General features: G+C 47.4%; 1 long non-coding RNA gene across 2 annotated transcripts in view; it reads left to right on the plus strand.

The window, feature by feature from the left end:
* The first annotated feature begins 456 nt into the window (after window positions 1–456).
* The window catches only part of LOC116446917, a 29,782-nt gene continuing 11,036 nt past the window's right edge, over window positions 457–19,202 (plus strand). Inside the window, exons 1-4 of one of the 2 annotated variants that reach the window (XR_004241439.1) lie at window positions 457–683; window positions 1,466–1,635; window positions 15,169–15,240; window positions 18,182–18,361. This is a non-coding gene — a long non-coding RNA (uncharacterized LOC116446917). Of the gene's footprint in view, window positions 684–1,465; window positions 1,636–13,541; window positions 13,752–15,168; window positions 15,241–18,181; window positions 18,362–19,202 lie in introns of those variants that run through there. The other variant, XR_004241440.1, reaches the window with a different exon arrangement.

Raw genomic sequence — 19,202 nt, forward strand, 5'->3', positions numbered from 1 at the left:
TTAAGCAATCAAAATTAAAAGGAAGCGCGATTGATCTCAGCTGGAATTTGGTGCATTTTAAATACAGGATGGTGCTTTTTTGCAACCTGCCTAAGAGTTTGCTAATGCCCCTGATTTATTATAGAGGCTGAGAGAAACAACTTTGCACAGCAGGATAAGCGTGCTTTTGACTCGGTTCCAGGTATGACAGTAGCTGAGAGCCACCAAAAGTAGGAAGAAAATAGCTGCCAACAGTTCTGTCTAACTTGGATGATCCTGATTCTCTTCTTGCTCTCTCAAACCCTGCTCACTCAGTCCTTTCTGATGGAATTGGGGACAGAACGTCCTTTCGAGAGCAGCTTTTGTTTCTATCAGCATTTAACTGTACTTTCTTTGTAGGATATGCAGAGCCTTGGAAAGAGAACTCTCTCCTCTGCCTTCCTGTGCTTCTCCAAGAGGGAATGCTGGGTACTGAGCACAGACAGCACACAGAACGGAAAGAGGTTGGACCTCCAAGTTTCACAGTATGCCAGCAGACAGCAGCAATATTCAGAGACAATATTCAGGAGGGCGTTTTTGAGGAAGAAGATTTGCCATTGGAAGTTACTGAAGGAATATTGTCTCCTGCTCCTGGCTATGGCAAGTGGAATTAGCAGATTAATCCTTTTCTTCCCTTCTCCCTGAAGAGGACAGTGAGAAGCCAGGTAAGCCTTCACCAAACCTTGGCAAGGAAATACCTGAGCTGGGGAAATTAGCTAGAAAATCATGCTGCAAAATGTGGAATATTAGACTATGGGATTCTGGTCTGAAATAAACCCAGAACCAGAGTTCTGGAGGTTTTGTGACTGAAAAGGAGTATTTGTGCAATGTTTGTGATGGGGATGATGTGCAGTCGTAGTGTTTTGTTTCACATGCTCACGTGCCACTGCAACTTGAGCTTTATGGAGCTTTTCCTCTTCTTCTGGGAGGAACACCTTCCCAGAGAGGTAAAGGACACGTACCTATTTGGATGACCAAAGAGGTAAGGTGGTGTATAAAGCAAGATCGAAAAATATTATGTTCTCACTGGAAAAATACAAACTTCAGGCATTTGGGCACTTTCCTAGTACTTTTACAAAACTTGGAAGCAAATGGTTAAAAGTTGGCTAAAAATATTTACCTCTAGCCACAGGTTAAGCAAAATGTCTCATTTTTTGCCTTTTTTCCCCATCATGCTGTTTAAACCTGCTAAGAAATTCGTTTTGCAAATGTTTTCATGCATAATATGAGTTGTACGCAGGGTTTTTTTTTTTTTCTTCTAATATGTAAAATAATTGGATTTTGTGCGGTGTTCTGTGTTTGAAGCTAGTCATACATGTAACTGATGGGCATGAAATTTGAAGGAGGATTCAGGTCATTCTTTGAGGGTAAAGATGCCACAGTTTGGATAAGCTCCATTCACGTACTTTGTCTGCTGCAGCTTTTGCTCTGTCCTTTGAATTTCCAGGACACCACCTTTATCTGAAGGCTTATGCTGAAACTTTGAACAAGCAGTCCACAATTTTGAAGGAGAGGATGAGGGCTTTTTGACTTACTTGAGGAATTTGATCTTGAACTGAAGACCATAGCCTTTAAAAACCTGGAGTGGTGATGTCTGTCTTTCAGAAATCTGTGCAGGTGTGTAACTCATTACTTTTGTACCCAAAGGCATTTCTCCATGTGTTTATTCACTAAGACTTAAAAATTCCACACTGGAATGCAATAATATTGCTTAAGGAAACTGGAGATAGCCTTGCCTTGAAATCCTGTCCCCTCATTGCTACAAGTGCCTGAAGGCATGTGTACTACCTGCCCTTAGAGTCATAAGCTATATAATTATAAGCTGTAGGTAGTTATAAGTAGCCATAAACTACTTGGAGACACTGAAAACTATGGAGGTGGAAAGGACTAAAAGTTTCAGGAGGGGCTGGGCAGAAAGAGGAGTGCATGCTTTGGTCCACGTCTGGCCTGGCACACACGGACGCGCCAGAGGGGAAGAGAGAGCTGGAAGAGAAGCCCCGGCTGGCTGTGAGGCTGGGGCCTCGGGGTGCTGCTGCCCTGGCCCCAGGCTGCTGCCCGGCTTTGCAGGCTCCAACTCCTTTGCTGCTCTTTGAAGGTTTGTGTTTGCTTCGGAGGGAACTTTTCCAGGCAGTGCAGGGTGTAAGGGCTGCTGGTTTCCACTGTTAAGGAGAGGAGCAGTGTGTTTGTTCACCAGCTGCTGACAGCTCTGTCTCAGGGCAAAGAGGGAGGGGACAAGACGTGTGAGTTTGGGTGATGAATCCGTTTCAAGACTATCCTGCCTTGGCCAGCAGTTTCTGTAGCTTTATAGCACGTGTATAGTGTGTGAAGGGGTGGTGGAGGGGTGGGGATTTTTTCCTCTTCTCCACACCAAAATCCATCAGTTCCAAGCTCCTTTCCCCTCCAAAAATCCTTGTGCTCCACTCACCTGCCCTGCTCCAGGCGTGTGGCTTCTGGCACTTCCCAGGCCCTTGCTGTTTCTTCCTCTGCACCTTTTCAAGGGGTCTCAAGTTTGGGACATAGGTCTCTTCTTTCCCTCCCCTCCTTTCCTGTGGTGGATTCATCCCAATTCAAACCTGGAGCTTGGGGTGTCACCGAAGTGGGCACAAGGAAGCTGAGCTCATAGACACTGTGGGTCACACTGGGCTGCCTGGCAAATCTGGGACACTGCACTGTGCTGGCTGGCAGGGAGGAGGGGAGAGGTGATAAATGAGTCCCAAAAACGCTGTTCTGGGTGCACAGTAAGTGCCACAGGGCTGCAGAGTAGATCTGAAAACATAACCACTGGATACATGCAAGCCATCTCTCCTGGGGCTGGGAGCAGCTCCTTGCTCTCCGGCAGCCCAGGAGCAGCTGGGGAAGATGGAGTAGTCACAGTCATTATTTTATGGCATGTCAGTAAACCTCCTGTGGGAAGAGACATGCAGGCTGCCCAGCTTTTCACCCATCAATGCCCTTAAAAACACAACACCCTCTTCTGAGGCCCCAGCAGCAGGGCCTGTGCACCCTTTCAGGTGCTTGTCATTGGCCTTGAAGATGCAAATTGGCAGTAACTGAGGAGATTTTTTTTCCCTGAGGTTAGAAGTGTTTTGTCCACTCTAAATTAAGACAGGTTTTGTCTGGGTGGTATCTGACAACGCAGCTTGCCACTTGCTAAATCTGAAATTAAGGTGCTTGGACCAAAACAAAATCCCCTTACATTAAGATATTTTAGCACTGTTGTCTTCTGTAGGATACTGAATAGAAGCTGCTATTTAAAGATATTTTAGTGGGAAGCATCCATGGATGCTGATGGCAGCTCTCTCCGCTATCTGCTTATAGGATGCAGACATTTTTGTTCAGCTTCTAGACACTACATCTGTTTGTTAAAGACTGAGATTTTCTCAAGCTTTTTCAGTCTGACTCACATTGCTCAGGGATCATGGTGCAAATACATGGTGCAAATACTTGCACTACTGTGCAAGATCAGTACAGTCAGGCCATGTGGTCTGGCTGTGCTCTGAACCGAGTGGTCACAGTGTTCATCCCTGAGTGTCACTATCTCATGCAGAGATGGATTAGGCTCCTTTGGGTTTTGGTGGTGACAGTCCATGCTACCCAATGGCCACAAGGCTTGTGCAGGAGTGTTTCTCTGATACAGACCTAACCACACTTTTAAGGAGAATCCGAGGCTTGCAGTTCACACTCGATGTTGCTTGCTTATTTTCAAATGCAGCATTTCAGCAGAAAGAGGAGACCCTTAATAGGAAAAAACTCAAATGCCAGTGAATGAAACAGCGGATCTGACCCAGATTTCTGGCCAGAAACTCTGATCAGAGTGAAGTAGCTACTCTGAAGTTCCTCCTCTCCAATTTGGAAGATGTCAGCGAGCGCACGGCTAAGCAGCAGTCTGGTAAACATAGGGATGTTTTTATTAAACAGCTTTGGGATGCAAAAGTATTTACACTGACCTTGTTTTTCAACTCTTCAGAGGGCCAAGGAGAAAGCTGGAGGTTCTGTAGGAAGTAAAGCTCCTTCATTATATTGCTTCCCATCTGTCGGGTTAGTTTTTAGGGTCTATATGTATTCATCTGTCAGGGAGCACTGGGGATTTCACAGGCAGGAAACTTTATCAGGGAAGTATCTCAGAGTGCTTCTGTATGGCATGGACAGGAGCTCAGTGCCAGGTGAGGGGGCTGCTGGGGGGCCAGCAAGCTCACCCCAGTTCTGTGCTGCACCACAGAGCACAGAGCTGTCACTGCTGTGTCCAGAGCACAGATGGATGGGGCAGGGGCATGAAGTGGGACTTCATGTGCAGGGAAATCAAAGCCTTTGTGCTGCATGAGGAAGAAGAAGTGAGGTGAGCTCTCCCCTCAGAGTCTATGGTGATAGCTTCCCACAAACACCATCTACAGTTGTGATTCTCTGCAATGGTGGGGAGGATGACAGGCAGTCAGTACCCTGGTGGTATCACCAGTGGGACCGTGCCCAAAGCCTGGATAAAGGGTTTGATTTCCCCAAGCACTTGAGAGACTCATCATTCCCACTTCAACCCTATGATAACTTAAGGGGATGTTTCCCATTTTCGTTTTTCGTAGCCAGTAACATTTTCAGTGAGTTAAAACAGGAGCACCCACCACATCTGAAATGCAGAGTGCCACATGTCCACAGCCACCACAGGGGTGTGAGTCAGATCCTGACAGGATCAGGTGGGCAGAAAGCTGTGAGGAGCAACCTGGGCTCCCAAATCTGATGTGGCACTAAGCAGGACGACTTGCAAGAGGTGAGGTGACACCAGGCTTGACAAGCAAGCGCCTGGTGGTTCATGTGTGTTTTAATGTAACTATTTATAACCTTTTGGAAAATGTAATTAAAAGTGAAATCACCCATTTGACATATGGTTTATGGGTCCCATCTAATTAAAGTCTCCCTAGGAGAAAAGTGCTGCGGTGAGTGCAGGTGGGACCCCAGTGAAATCCTGCTCCTGAAATGCCTTCCAGGGCATGTGCAGACCAGGGGAAAGAAAGATGGAATAAAGATAAATAAGACTGGCTGCAGGAAATGGGTGGAATGATTTCCTGTTACACCCAGAATGCTTCTCCTCATTGCCACCCCCAGTGAGTGGAGGCAGGATCAGGGTAGTGCTGTGCTCGTGATGTGACCCTTGAGCCATTCTTGGAGCCAGCAAACATGCTTTGTCACCCTTCTGCTCAAAGGACAGTGACCTCTGCGTGCTGCAGTGTTCTTGATCTCTTATTGAAGGACCTTGAAATGAAGGCAATGCTGAGTCCTTTAGCAGTAGACTTATGTAAGTTAGGAAGTAGCTTCCTAAAACCCAAAAATCATGTGCATCCCGTTCTATAGCTTTCCCTACTCAGACTGGAATACATTATAGGAATTTAAAGGAACAGTAAAGCACATGGTGTGAAGCCATGGAAAGCATCTCCATCAGCCTTTTCCTCAACACCCTTTGCCTACTTGGGCACAAATGCCATGGTATTGCAACAGGGGAGCTGGGCATCACTAGAACAAGCTTATTTTTATTTCACTATTACCCTCACAGGGTTTTTTTCTGCTCTGCCGGTGCCTGGTGTTTCATCTAACAGCCGGCTCCAGATAATTTATGGAGCGTGGAAGACTTCTGCTCCTGTTGGAAAGCTTGGGTTTGTTTAGGTGGCTGCAGCCACTTGGCACGAGTGAAAACCTTGCTAAAGCAGAAGACAAGTAACTTTTCTTGCCTGGTTCATGAGTTACAGGGCAGTGTTGGACTCACCGAGGAACAAGGGGTTTGTTAGCTCTTAAAGGCCTAGAGAGTTATTCCACTTGGCACAGTGATGGTCTGTGCCCTTCTTCTTAGAGGCAAAGCAGTCGTGGCATCTCATCCTCCAGTACCAAGCCATGTTTAGCCTTTGCCACGGCTCTTTCCAGTTCTCCATGGCCAGGCTGCTCTAGAATAAAGCAAAGCTTGGAAGGAGGTTCCTTCCCCGAGCTGGAGCGTGAGGGAGGGCTCTGCAAAGCTGCCTAGCGGAGCAGGGAGAGCTCTCCCCGTGCCTGCTGCAGAGCTGGGCTCCCGGCATCCCCCTCTATTAACCCCTGCTCTCACACCTGTTCTCGCTCTTGCACCTCCGGCGCTCCGGAGACTCTTCTTGCACCTCCCACAAGTGCACATGCTTGTGCTCCAAGAGGCCTCCCTGGATTTCGGACCTTCGTGTGATCAGAATGAATTAGACTTGGCTGAGGGATGGGATGATTGCAGACCTGTCACTTCACAGTATGTTCCTGTTACAGCCCACACTCGTGTCTGCTAGTATTTTAAAGTAAACTTTAATTAGCATTTTCCCAAGAGTGTGAATAAATTGTTTTATTGTTGTTTTGGGGTTGGTTTTGTTTTAAGGAAAAGAGTGTTTACTCACCAAGGACATGTTTCCAAACTTTCCATCCGCACGAGTCCTGGTTTTTATGATATCTCATCACATATCACTGTAAAGCTCTGCGTGGGGCTGGTGGTGGGAGCAGGGTTTCTCAGTGGTGGGGTAAGACGTTCCGTGGAGGCACATGCAAGTGCTGGAGTATTTTTGAGTCATGTTGGAGCAATGCTTTCAGACTCCTGATGGCCACGTGTCACCCATTTACTAGCAAACTATTCCAGGGGAGTTTCTCCAGTCTAAGTAAAGCTGTGTCTGCCCTGGTTTGGTTTCCTTTGGGGTCAGCTCGGGCTCAGTGACCTCAAAAGTCCTAATTAACTTCTGTCTGACAGAATCCAGTGGCACTGGACAGATCTCCCATTATTGTAAATAACATCTGAGATGCTCTTTGCAGGGAACGCTGAGCAGGTTTTCCAGCCCCCAGTCCGGGAAGGGTGAAGCAGGTACATAATGTGGTTCAGAGATCTGCTCACAGACAGCAAAGGGAGGGGAAGGACGTTTTGTACGTGGCTGAATTCCTGCAGAATTACTTTACTGCTGAAAATAAGCACATTAATAATGTGTGAAGGTTTCTATCCACCCAACCCATTTATTAGATGGAATTTGTGAAAGTGGTGGAATGAGCTATGGTGGAGCAGGGGATGAGCTACAGACCTGTTCGTCCTCTTTGTGGGGAGACCGTAAAGGAAGGGCTGGGAAATCAGGCTGGGGCTGAGGTGTTACCTGTGAGCACTGGCACAGACTGGGATCCCCACCCCATCCCACCTGTTTTAAAAGGTGCTGTGTGATGTGAGGAAGGTAAACCCACTGCCTGGAAAACTAGAGGCAGGGAGAAGTAAACTAGCAGCTGGGGAAAAAAAGAGTAAATTTAAAAGCCTGGGTGGTAAGGAAAAATTTTTGGAGGGAAGAAGGTGTTGCCTTGGGTGAGCTGTGAGGACTCCATGGGCTTTTGCATTGCAGGAAAACACACTTGAGCAAATGTGCTGGTATGAAGTGCTCAGGCACAGAGATTGACTCCTTTTAGTTTCACCCATGCATGGCTTCGGTTCCACCCATCTTGTTTAAACAAATACACTTGGTGGGGATGAGGCAAGGAAAATCCTGTTCTCCGCTTGTGTTTCTTCTTCCCTCTGCTCCTCCAGCAGGGACACTCAAAACACAGATGGAGATCAAGGCGTTAGGTTTTAACAGATCCAAATCAATTTGATGTGTCCTTAAAAAATCCCACAGTCATTTCCAGTGGCATCGGCAGAGCTGCTAACAGCTGAGTATGTGCCCAGTCACTTGTTGCTGCATGTACTGGTTTTCTCATAATGAAACCATTCTTTCTCTGTATGTAAAGACTCTAAGTGTGGCTTTTTGGTGGCAGCAACACAGGAGCATCTTTAGAAGTTACAAAGTGTGTTATCTGGAGTATCACCATGGGAGCAGCAAAACTGGGTTGTCATCTTGTGCTTCTAAATGACCTGTTCCCAGTTGCCTGGTGAGACCTCTGTCAGTGAGTGCCGCATGAAAAGGTTCTGTGCAGGTGATCAAAAAAAGGATAATGGATAATGCCTGGGAATCAAAACACCTGAGTCTCTGACCTGTCAGTAGTGAAAATGGGCTACTTGGGCCCTTCCAGCAGTTCTCCAGAAGGCACAATCTACTTATCTAAAGAAAACCCTCTGCCTACTGGGAAGGACTGGGAAGGAGCTGTCCCCCATTGCTTCCTAAGATGAGATGGGAGATGCAAGAGAACTGGCAGCCCATGCTGCACTTACCCACCGGTGTGTGGCAGCGTCCTCATTTGTGTGAAAATACATATTTGGTGACTCGCAAAATCCCAAATGGCTTCAAAATAGGAAGGATTATTCTTTTTATGCCGCTTTTGCTTTATTCCTTCCCCCAGGGTCTCATAGAAGTGATGGTGGGAACAGACCTCTGTAATCCAACCTCCCATCTGGAGCAGGACTGTCTCCAATACCAGATCATGTCAGATGGGGCTTTGGCTGCCCAGAGCCTGATCACTGCTGTGGGTGGGGATGTCACCACTTTCTGAGTGACCTGTTCCAGCTCTGTCTACCCTCCTAGTCCAATTTTTCTTTGTAATATCCAATCTGAACCTCATAAGCCACAATATGTGATCATTGCCCTTACCTGGCAATACCAAGAGGAGTGGCCCTGTCGTCATCGCAACTCCCCTTCAAATCCAGTGGGCAGTAGCCTGTAGAATTTCCCTTTTCTACTGGTTTTGTGTTCTGGAATCACTCCTTTTACTCCTTGGCATTGCTACTGAAGGAGAAAGGGGTTTTCTGTGGCCATGATCTCCCCAGCTGGGGACGAGCAGTGCCAGACTCAAGCCCTGAGGGAAGGGTGGGAATCTCTAACCCATGCAAAGCCATAGGGCAAACTGGTTCTTTGAGGAAGAGTTCATTTGCTTTTTCCCGGGGCTTATTCTACCAAAATTGAAGAGAGAGAATTCAAAAGTTACTGACATCAGTGTTCAGTATAAAAGATTATAAGGGACTGAGCTCTGATGCACATTCCAGGTCTTTCCTATTATCTTACCCTTCTCCTGACTCACCTGGCCTGGTTGCTGTGGTTGCTCCATCCCAGGGAAAGCAAAGCACACATTGCTCACCTCTCCTGTGACCTCTCTGATGCCACACCTTTGTTGGATGACACCAACAAAAACAGCACAGAGAATTCCCAAAAGGGTGAGGACTCCTTAATCCCTTCAGAAAACCAACCTGATACTTCGTGGGTGGGTCCCTGCTAGTCTCAGGGTAAATTAACATCTCCTTCCTCATCCACAGTTCTCAGCTTTTCTGATCACACTCAGTGTAAGGGCCAATCCCATGTGCCTCTGGCCCCTCTTACCTCCTTGTTTGCAGAGGTGGTGCTTCATGGGGACAAAAATCTCACCCTTTTAATATCCCAGCTGTCTTCTCTCTTCCTAATTCCACATGCGGCTGTCTAATCCATGGGTCAAGTTCTGCCTGTAAGCCAGCAAGACAGTCCCCTCATGACCACTGTCTTAGCTCAGCTCAGTTTTGCTGCTTCTCCAGTGATCTCCCTCAATGTTTTCCACAACTCTGTTTCTCTCTGGACTGAATTCTTTGTCTATTTATTTAGCATCTTTCTTCCATCCTGTGTTTTGCGCAGACACATCACCATGGTACCGAGGTTCCCTGTGGTCAGTATTAGGTATTAATCATTGAGATATAGGAGAATTTGTCTCCATTTTCACAGGAAAAGGATAAAAGAATTCAATTGTCCATGTAATCTGATGGTTTGTGGTTGAGACCAGACTCATGAATCCCATTCTTGTCCAGCCGGACCCTCCTTTCCATTTGGGGCTTCAAGAAAGACACCTTCCATAGGTCAGACCCCAACCCGTATGTTAGGAAATCTTGACATTTTCCTGCCTTCCCTGGATTTGTAAGGTTGTGATTTATCAAGCAAGAACATAGCAAACCAACACCTTGTTCTACAGCCTCACTGCAGGGATGATTCATACGGGCTGCTGATAGCATCTGACACTGCATTTTGGCTGCTCTTCTGGAAATAGTGAGCCCTTTATGGATATCTGGTCATTAGATGATGAATTTTTGTTTGCTCCCACCTGAGCTTATTTCAGGCTCAGGTGCCACACATCTTCATTAATCCTCTTAGCCCTGATTTGGTTACACCTTGTTACCTGAAAGAAAGGAATTTGATAATGCACCGATGAAATGAGCTGCAGTGATCTGACATTCAAACCCAGAAACAAAAAACACTCGGCTCGCTTGGAGAAAACCCACATCAATGACTCTGGCAGTTGTATTTACCTGGTGCAGTCCTGAACCATCCCAAGGCTGGGACGTGTGCTGGGCAGTGCCAGTGTGGTTGCTGGGATGGACTGGGGGCACACAGAGGGGCATCCATGGGCTGGGTGGGGCTGTGGCAATGCTGAAGAGCAAAGTCTCCAACACGCAAAACCCGCAAAATCTGATTGAGTTCAGCTAAGCACGTTCTGTAAGCTTGGGCTTTACAGAAGCTTTCTTCTTTACAGAAGAAAAAAAGAAGGAAAGGAAAAAAGAAGGAACCTGCTGGAAAGGAGGGGTTTCCAGAGTTCCTGCCATGTTACTGCCTGCATTCCTGTGCCATGAGAGCAGTCATGCCCGGAAATGCTCACTTTGGTTGGTTTTCCCCAGCCTTTGCTTCTTGCTTATGTCCAGCAATTTGTGCTGTACAACAATGTTTTCCTCTCCAGTTCCTGCCTTAGAGTGGGAACTGGGGTCCCCACAGTAAGCTGGGAATAGCTGGCTGTATGCCCATGCAGGAGCAGAGGGAAAGGGCCCTGCTGAAGCCCTGAGTTTCCAACACCCGTGGCTCTTGTCTCTTTTCCCAGCACTGCTGGAGTGTCCCTTCCCTGAGCTTGGAAAGCTGCGACCCAAGGCCGGAGAGCAGAGGATAAGGAGAGCATGGCTGCGCTGTCGTCCACCTTGGCACCTTCGAGGGGGGAAGTTAAAACAGACACAGGAGTGGATTAGGTGTCAGAAAAACGTCTAATTATGGCTTATGGAATTACCAGCTCAGTGGCTTACAAATGAAAATGTGCAGAGAAGCCCTGCATCAGTGTAGTCTCCAGCTTATCCCTGAAAGCCTCACTCCAGAGAAGAGGGAAGGGGGCAAACCCACCAGAGCAGTCCTCCATGGCTGTGGAAGGTGCAGACAGCCCAGATCCCCTCTGGGAGCACTGAGTGCCCTGTGTTGCCAAACAGCCCATCTCCTGAGGGTCAGGAAAGGACACACTGCAAAATTCCCTACATGGATCCTTTCTGCCCTCGGCACACAGTCCAGTGGTCGGGGCTGTGCCTTCATGTGCAGCGCCTCAAGGATTTCAGAGAGAGGCCTTTACCCCTCCAAATGTGATGGCTTGATAGTTATGGCTTGCTTATTGTTTAAGGACATACAATGATTTAATACTTCTCGCTTTCAACAATTTTCCATGAGAGGCAGGGATGACAGTGAATACATTTTGCTCTCAGCTTCGAGCATGGTGGGTTCTATTGTACAGCAGCTGTTTGTTTGTAGCCTGCATGATAAAGCCTGTCCCAGCACTGTCTCCCAAGGCATGGCAAGGCCAAGATGTGAATCCCCAGTAGGTAATTACCTGCTTGTCCAAAGGAACTGGGAATTTCTGATGGATTTTATGTGCATGTGAAATGCATATGCACAAAAAGGAATTCACTAAGGTTTTTCCCAGCAATCTCCTTAAACCTTTCAGAATAAGTGAAACTTCAGTGCAACAACAGGAAAAATGCAACTTTTTAAAACTTTCTGCAAGGTAGCCAAAACCTGTCCTTTTACAACAGCCACATCCTTAATTGTTGGAGAGCCTGTATCCCTCTGTCTTGGTAACTAATATCCCATCCCTGGTATTTTGTATCCATCTTCCCAGCTGCCCAGAAGCCAATGCTGCTTCTGAGTCTGAGGGCCAAACCATGGATCAGCTTGACTTGGTATCATACAGACCAGACATGCAATGGCTTTTCCTCATCACGACTCATGAAAATGGGTGTGCCCTCAACTTCCAGCTACTTAGCTGGAATAACTCAAATGGAGAGGGAACACCTTATACCTTGCCACATGTGCTTGTGCTGCTCTTGCCACAGCCCCTGTGGAGACCCAGAGTTCTCGTCCTGCCTTAGAGAGATCCTGGGCACAACATTGCACAAGGGGAGTTGCTCAAACTGGGCTACGTTGTATAGGAAATAGTGTTTGGTCATTTTGTGTATTGATTTGTAACCCTGGGTTTCAAATCTCTCTCCTTTGATTTTTTTTTTCTAATCTGTGCAAACCTGAGGAGTATTTTTCTCAGCTTTTCTACACCATTTCCTATAATGCCTTAATTTTGTAACCAAGATGAAGTTCTCCTAGCGAAAATCCCTGATCTCCTAGAGTAGGTACTAACCTGGACCACTACCAACCCCCACAGTAGCCAGTCAGAAGATCTCAGTAACTCTGGGAGCAACATTTTGTAGGGGTGGATGAATAAGGGTACAAGGCTCTCTGACAGAGCCAGTTGCCCTGAACAGGTCACCACGACACCTGAGATGGCTGGGGATGTGTGCACACACAAAACTCACAGGCTTGGACTTGTCTGGCTACTACTTTAACTCCATATCCATACAAATTTGTAGGTTTTCAAAGTGCCACATCCAAGCCCTTCTGGATCATAGAAACAGAATATCTTGTGTTGGAAGGGGCCCTCAAGGATGACTCCTGACTCTGATGTGGTGAGTAATGAAGTCACCATGAAGCTGAGATTTCACAGGACTCTCCCAGAAATACAGCTCATCAGATTTTCCTTTGGTGCAAAGCTGGGGGGAGGTGGGGGGGACTTTCACTAAAAATTACCCTTTCCATGTGCACATCTGCCTTCTACCCCAGATCTTGGGATTTATTATCAGGCTACTGACAACCAAGCTGTGCTGGCTGAAAACCAAAGTATTTTTTGTGCAAAAAGCATTAGCATTTCCCATGGGAACTGTGGTTTTCCAGTACCTTCTGCTTCCATTCTCCTTTCAGGACCAGCTTTTGTTGCAACCTGCAGCTCCCAGGGTGTGCTCCCAGGGCTGTGCTAAGCTAGGAAAGTCTTTAGCTTTCGAGGTCTTACGAATTTGGGTGAAAAAAACTTAGGCTGCAAAACAAAATGTGAAAAAAATAAAGGCCTTAAGGGACAAAACCTGAAGCCCAGTAGCACATTTTTAAGTCATGGTATTTTGCTGAAAAATATTTTTCTCCTGTGTGAAACTCTGATAAAACCAAAATTGTGTATCAGCACTTTCTGGAGGAAAATACCTTTTCCTCCTATTTTCAGTCTAGTCTACTCTTATAACAAGAAGGAAGTTTTCACAGTAGTTGGCTTTTGTGGGATTTTAACAACCCGACTAAATGAATCAAAAGCAACTTTTTAAATTTCTTTTTTTTAAAAATGTAATATATTTTTTTAGTTTATTTGTTGCCACAGTAGTGGTTTTCTGATATTAACTGAGTTTTGTAAATTATAGCACCTCTGCTGACATACAGATAATTGGGTGTATGCTAGTCCGTCTAAGAAGAAAATGGGCTTTTTTTCAGTTGTAAAGTTCCTCTTGGAGTCAGAAAACAATGCGCCCAGCTATGCCAATCCATGGAAATCACTGGTTGTGTTTATCCAGCAATTAAAGGGGGATTACAGCCGCCTCAGAGCTCGGCATCCCGTCCCCTCCCCTGCACACACCGGGAGCCTCAAAGCCACATTGTTCCCTGTAGCCGTCAGCGCCAGCCCGGGGACAAGGCGGGCCGTGAGGATGGGAAAGGGTAGGTTCTGCCAGGGAGCGGGATTACAGAAAAATAACAAACAGCAAAAACAAAGGGAAAAGGGTGGGGGAAGGAATGATAGTTTTCTTCTTCCAGAGGTTTTTCCATATCCATCCTTGGTGCAGGGCAGCGGGAGGGGAAACGTCCCTTCCAAGCCCACCCTGGCAATCATCCTCCGGGGGATGTGCTGGGCGAGCTCCCCTGCTGGGCGGGCAGGGCTTGTCCTGGTCCTGGGAGCGCTGACTTAGCGGGAAGGGCTCCCTTTGGAGGCGGCATCCCCAAGGCCAGGGCTGCTGCTCTGCTCAGAGGTGCGGGCAAGCCGGGCGCGGGGTTGGGATGAACCGGAGGCGAACGTGTGTCCCTTTGAGCGGAATCCTTGTGGCTCCGAGTGTCCCTTTGAGCGGGATCCCTGTGGCTCCGAGCGTCTGTGGGAGCGGGATCCCTGTGGCTCCGAGCGTCTGTGGGAGCGGGATGCCCGGGGCTCCGTGCGGCAGGACGGCCACCAGCGGAGCCGGATTCCTGCTCCCCGTGGAAACAGCCTCCCGTAGCGCCCATCCCTGCCCAGACAGCCCTAATCCTCCCTCTGCAGTCACCCTGAGAAGCCTCCGGCTCTCTTATCACTAAGGATCTTTTTTTGGCAAATATTTACAAGAGGCTGCATTGCAGAGGGGGCAGTGAGCCAAGGAGGGTGGTGGGGAACCACAGCGCGGAGAAGGTGCTGGCAGGGACAGAGCGGGGTCATGGTGTGGCCTTGGGATCCCTGCAGCGTGTCCCCTGTCACCCTCCTGTGCTGGGGAGACGTGGCCGCGCTCCCACAGGCTGCAGAGGGAAGCGGAGGACGAGGGACAAGGTGCTGGGGACAAGGGCAATGCCCACATAGTGCCACCGAGTTTTGACAGAGTGACTCCAAGTGTAGGACTGTGGGAAAAGCGCGAGTAACCGATGAGGGATGGATGATCGCGCTAGGAGCATCGTGGGCACACCAGGAGAGCCCAAATGGGTCAGGAGGCGCTTCCTGCCCAGCCCCTCCATCGGCGGGGCTCCAGCTCCAGCCGCCGGAGCTCCCTTGCTCCCAGGGCTCAGAGGTTCGTCGCCACGTTTGCAGCTGAAATTCGTATGGAAACCCGTGCTTGCCCCACCCACAGGGACACACAAGGTTTGGACAATCTCTGCAAAAAACAGAGATCTGCAAAGGAATTGAAAAAGAAAACAACACTGCCGAAAAAATAAAGCCCAGCCCCTCCAAAACAGGCTTTGGGAAAGTAAAGGGTTCTGTCCCCACTCTTAGTTTGACCTTGGTCATGGCCACAGATGCACCAAACCCGAGTGCCTCATTCCTAAAGATGACAGCACCTAGGGCCAGAAATACCTGTGGACACAGATGTAAGGTTACTTTTTCTTTCTTTTCCCTCTGCAGCGTGGAGCCAGGAATTCCTTATGGAGGAAAGATGAATGCAAAAGCTGAAGGGGCTTTGTTACCCTGCTAATGGTATGTAAAATAAATGGGGGCCTGAGAAGCATTGAGCTGGGAGCAATAATTAGCCCATGTGATAACATCCCACTCCCTGGGCAGGCAGCATCCAGAGCATCTGTGGAAATGAGTTGGTGCTACATAGTGCAAGAAATTATACCTGGAGCCTTTTGCAGCCTTTGTTGGCTTTTTCAATCCCCCTGTCTGGCTCTTCTGCACTGTAACCTGGCCAGTGCCAAAGGAGATGTGCCTTCACTTGTGCAATGGCACAGGGCAGATCAAGGGCCATTGAGTTTTGGATTGGTTCTGAAGTCCTTTTGCACACGCATGGAGTCATGGATTAGTTTGTGTTGGAAGAGACCTCTAGAGAGTATCTAGTCCAATACCATCTTCAACCAGACCAGGCTGCTCAGAGCCCAGTCCAACCTGACCAAGAATGTTTTCAGGGATGGGGCATCCATCACCACTCTGGGCCATCCCCTCTCCCTTGTTACAACACGGTAGTGCTGGTTACAGAGGTAACGCTGTCAACACGCCTGGCAACGAACAGACTCCATCTTTTCCTTGGGTTTTGCCTCAGCTTTGTCTCTCCTGCCTGCGGCAGCCGGCACTGCCCAGCAGACTGCGTGGCTTGCAGGGGCATCTAGTGGCTGAATGCTGCAGGAGTGATCCGGGCAATGCAGTGGTTCCCGTGCCCTCCTCGGACACCAGCCCTCTCCTACACAGGGGGCTGTCCTACAGCCAGCAGCTGGAGAAATGCTGCCAGTAATCTGGAGTAAAAGATGCCCCTCTCACCCTTTCCCCTAGCCCTTCCCAAAATACCTGTTTTGGAGAAGAAGCACAACTTTGCAGGTGGCATCAGTCCTCCTGCTGCTGAACATGTGGCACTAATGCTTAGTGACAGTGGCATCCCTGCACACATCGCTGTGGCTTCCTGGGTGCCAACAGCAGTTTGGAGGGGGCCTGTACTACTCCACAAGTTTTGGTTGTGTGGTTTATTTAGCTCAGGTGTATCTCAGCTTAAAAAGACCAAAGAAATCTCAGAATTGGGTGGGAAGGAAGAAAAACCGTCCCGAGCTGTTTTGCAGAGCCAAAATTTCTTAGCGTGGTACAGGTGACCAGAACCAAATCTGCTGCTGCCCAGGGTGATGTGGCACAGCCCGGCCTCAGGAATGGGAGGGGACAGGGAGGAGCCAGGGACACTGCAGTGACATCAAGCACTGCTTTCACTGTCTTTAAATCTTCAGAGGATGATACTTGTGTCAAGAACTCCCTGAAAGTAAAAGTGCAGTATGGCGTATTGGAGGCTGATAAACAAGGCTCTTTTGTAAGGCCCCGTGACTCATGTCTCCTGGATTTTATAGGAAAATGCACATAAAAGCAATTACTGGGGTGTGAATTATTTAGTTTCTTAATGGCCTGACAGCTTTGACAGCTCCTAGCTTGTTATCTATCACAAACCCTCTTGATCTCCCAACTTTAACATGACTTTTAATTATGCTTTCGTAAGAGTAAAAGGACAGACAATCTGCAGTCTGGTTTCCATTCAGTCAAACTTATTTAAACAAAAAGGAAAATTTTTCCTCCTAGTGAGTAAAAAGGGTGATTTGGATGTGTAGGGAGTTCTAAATATATGTCTGAAGAGATATCTAAAAGCAACTGCACAGATAGTTTAGAGTTTGTTGCTTGTATGACTGCAGGATGGAAAAAGAAAAAAAAAATTGAATTTAGAATTTAAAATTTAAGAAATCCTTTGATGATCACAGGCCTGAGTTCCCAATACCTTTGCAATGTGTCTTGCTGTGGGGGCAGTAAACTGCACTACCTCACCCAGAAGACCCTTTTTCTTTCCAAAACCTGGGCTTGCCCTCCTGGTCCATTGTTCATCTGGGCCCCATGGCCCATGTTCCTCCTGCTCCGCCCCTGGTCCAAGAGCAATGTCATCCCACACCATCCAGCCAAAAGCCTGCAGCTATTAGGGATTATGGAGAACTTGGCAGCAATGGTGATGGACATCACATACACTGGGAGATGTGAGCTGGAAATACATTGTTAAGCAAAGTCAGGAAGGTGACACCAAAATTACAGTAAAAGACACAATGAACAAAGTTACAAAATAAGTTTTTGATGTTTTTCCAGATCAGCCATCAAACAGCTGGGAGGGACCAGGGTTAGGGATGTTTGTGCAACCTATTTTCTTCCTCCCCATGTATGTGCATTCAAACACATTCCTTAATGTGAACATCATATATTCATTTTTCTATATGACCTATTATAAGCAACTCTTATTGGAAAAGAACAGCATATATGACCAGAAGGGCTCTGGAGTTGCAGAGATATTAAATAGATCCCATACATCAGTTGTTTGTTGGTCTGTCTGGTGACAGGCTGCTGTTTATCTTTTGATAAAAGAGCGTGTTAGGGAAATGCCTCTCTCAACTGCATTTCTATGGAAAATGTTTTTATAGAGGGAAAATACAAGGAAAAGGTAAGATGAGAAAAGGAAAAAAAGAAAAAAGTAACTTGAGAAATTCAGGGGCAATAAATCACCACACCAGATGGTATTCATCTGCGAATGCCGTGCAGAGCTATCAATTTAAAAAAACTGCACGGGAGTGTGCCATTAGAATGCAGACATAATATCTGCCCAGTCTCACTGCCCTTCTTTGTGGTGCCTGGGCAGGTACGAGGTGACTTGGTTCTACCTGCCCACATCTCCAGGTGTCTTCAAGAGTCCACTTGGCATCCCCACTGCAGCCTCGGAAAATTTGACTCAGTGGGTTATGTGTCTGTTTACTAACTAATTCTTAATTGCAGCAAGGAAGTGCAATTGAGTGTATTCTGAATAATATCCTTGAAATCCAAGAGATTGATTTGCAATGATCTTTCTGCCAAATGACACTCCTGCAGAGGAAAATGCTTTCTGTTTAGCTCACATGCCTTTCATCCTGGGTTTTAGAGGGCTTTTGGATGCGTTGACCCTGTGTACAAGAAGACAGCTTGTGATCTACCTACACGTGGTTCTGAAGGCCAGCAAGGAAGTTTCATACTGCTGTCAATGTGTGATCCAGCAGAGGCTGCTCTTGCTGTCAGGACCACTCTACACACCATCTTGCCCATCCTGAGTGGGGCTCTGCAGGTAATTCCCCTGGCTGGGGTACACTGGGTGGGAAAAATTATGGCTTAATCCAGTCTTGGCTATGCAGCACCACAGAGCATCACCATGAGTGAGCATTCCCAGCTGGCTGGAGGGAGCTGCTCACACTCCCAGACAAACATGCCAATTGAGGACCAAGCTGTAAAATACTGAGAGGGTGCACTCAGTGTGCCAGCTCTGAGGAAAAAACCGCAGCTTTACCTAATTTGGGACTTTTAGCAATTCTTTGAAAGCAAAATTATGGTCATAATGGAATGCAGGACACGATGTGGAAAAAGGTAGCAGGTTGATTACAAAGCTCACGTTGAGAGCTTTGGAAACTGCAGCCTGAACAAACTGGGGGGTCAGTGACATTAAGCAAGCCCCCCTGAATCCTATTTCCACTCTTCCTTGCCTTGAGAGTAAATTCTGTATAAGTGTGAAGCTATGGCAAGTACACATAAAACAGCACTCTTTCGGTTTGGTGATGAGCGACACCTAAGCTTTGGTAAAGAAAGGGAAAATAAAGGCAGCCATGGATGTGGTGGTGCACAGGAATTCCTGCTCCTGGCAGTTGGAGCTCCCTGCCGTGGTGGTGACAGGACTTCATAAGTGGCCTGAGAAATGGGGCCTTGGGGACCAAGGCTGGCAGGGAGGAAGTGAGGAGCAGTGTGAGCATGTGGGATGTAAGACGAGCTGGGTAAACTCTTCATATTGGCTTGTAATTGGAAAAATATTTCCCCTCTTTAAGATTAAAGTGGGAGATGCTGGCTGTGAGTCCTGCTTAGAATATATTCAGAGTGTGGATACCTTTTTCTTATACTTAATAAAGAAAAGAAAGTGT

Source organism: Corvus moneduloides, chromosome 7 (assembly GCF_009650955.1).
Source record: "Corvus moneduloides isolate bCorMon1 chromosome 7, bCorMon1.pri, whole genome shotgun sequence".
Taxonomy (NCBI): domain Eukaryota; kingdom Metazoa; phylum Chordata; class Aves; order Passeriformes; family Corvidae; genus Corvus; species Corvus moneduloides.